Source organism: Monopterus albus, unplaced genomic scaffold (assembly GCF_001952655.1).
Source record: "Monopterus albus unplaced genomic scaffold, M_albus_1.0 scaffold67.1, whole genome shotgun sequence".
Classification (NCBI taxonomy): domain Eukaryota; kingdom Metazoa; phylum Chordata; class Actinopteri; order Synbranchiformes; family Synbranchidae; genus Monopterus; species Monopterus albus.
The window spans coordinates 1814916-1816263 of NW_018127947.1; positions in this window are offsets into that span (position 1 = coordinate 1814916).

The window sequence follows — 1348 nt, forward strand, 5'->3', positions numbered from 1 at the left end:
TTACAGGCCAAAAAGAAAAACCACCATGAAATTAAGCACATACATTGCTCTACAAACATCTGTCTTCATGAGGGTTGACAGGAATAACTCTTCCCAGTTGTGCCCAGATCATCTTGAATCCAAGGCAGGCTATGGGGGAATGTACACACAATGTGTGCTATGGGGAAAGACAAATAGACCAAGTTATTTTTGTTCTAAGTAGATTACAGTAAACCATGTAATATTTGTAAAGTTGTCAGCTTTAAATGACTGAAAAGCAGAGTTTAACTACTGCTATAAAATTCAACACTGATATACACCAATAAGGCATAACATTGACCATCTGTATGTACTTGAATGCAGCACTTGTGTTTATGAAGCTCAGCTTGTCAAATGTATAAATTCAATTATATGTACATGACTGAGGTCATAGTTAAAGGTGGTGTTGTACTGGACCACATTATATTCAGAGGTGTTCCTAATATTCTGACCCTCTCATGCATGTCAATGGGCAGGACAAAAATATACAGACACCTCAATAATGAACATATAATTTTTCAGTCAGGATTTAGAGTCCATCATAGTACAGAAACCGCATTAGTGAAAGTCACCAATGATCTTCTCCTAGCCTCGGACAAAGGACTTGTTTCCATACTTGTCCTCTTAGATCTCAGTGCTGCTTTTGACACCATTGATCACAGCATCTTACTGCAGAGACTTGAACATGTTATTGGGATTAAAGGAACTGCGCTAAGTTGGTTCAAATCTTATTTATCAGAAAGATTTCAATTTGTTCATGTTAATGACGAATGTTTCATACAGACCGAAGTTCGTCACGGCGTTCCACAGGGCTCTGTGTTAGATCCAATTCTCATATAGTGCAGGTTTACTTGTGGTTCCTAGAGTCCACAGAAGCAGAATGGGAGGCAGAGCCTTTAGCTATCAAGCTCCTCTCCTATGGAACCAACTCCCAGTCTCAGTTCGGGAGGCGGACACCCTCTCTACCTTTAAGATTAGACTTTCCTTTTTGATAAAGCTTATAGTTAGGGCTGGATCAGGTGACCCTGAGCCTTCCCTTAGTTATGCTGCTATAGGCCTAGGCTGCTGGGGGGCCCCATGATGCTCTGAAAATAAACTATAAACTCAAGTTACAGAATTTTACAGAAAGACAGAAAACAGTACAAACTAACACATTTCACAAAAATCATCAAACATGCAGGAAAAGTCAACAGCTCTTACCATCTATGTATATATGATGCACTTTGAGGCTAAACGGGAGTTTTGACAACTGTTTTCTCTAATCAATTCATATTTCTTGCACATCCGAGGCTCTCCTCCCCTACTCACCTGAGCTTTCCTTCATTTTCCT